The sequence below is a fragment of the Mus pahari genome, chromosome 8, assembly GCF_900095145.1.
Source record: "Mus pahari chromosome 8, PAHARI_EIJ_v1.1, whole genome shotgun sequence".
In the NCBI taxonomy this organism is placed as follows: domain Eukaryota; kingdom Metazoa; phylum Chordata; class Mammalia; order Rodentia; family Muridae; genus Mus; species Mus pahari.
This window is the reverse complement of record NC_034597.1, coordinates 109,016,144-109,016,671: the sequence shown is the minus strand read 5'-3', so window position 1 is coordinate 109,016,671 and position 528 is coordinate 109,016,144.

The window sequence follows — 528 nt, the reverse complement described above, 5'->3', positions numbered from 1 at the left end:
GGGGTGGGAACTGGGTCTGACATGACTCTGGAAACCTCAAAGCCCACCCCCAGTGACACTTCCTCCAACAAGGCCACACCTCCGAATCCTTTAATCATTTCAAACTGTGCCACTCCCTAATGGCTAAACATTAAAATATACGTGCCTATGTGGCCATTCTTTTACTTTTTATTATATGTAAGTATACTGTAGCTGCCTTCAGACACTCCAGAAGAGGGCGTCAGATCTTGTTACAGATGATTATGAGCTATCATGTGGTTGCTGGGATTTGAACTCTGGACCTTCGGAAGAGCGATCAGGTGCTCTTACCCACTGAGCCATCTCACCAGCCCCTATGTGGCCATTCTTATTCAAACTACCTCAGTGTTGGGGTCTCTCGCCTCCACTAACCACTCTCCCTTTAAACATTATATTGTGCCCCCTGCAGATGGACAGGATTGCCACTGAGAAGACCTCCCCAGATCTCCCAGAATGCAGCGTCATCAGACCGCCCTACATCGTTGTCATCACCGCCCACTGTCACCGCCC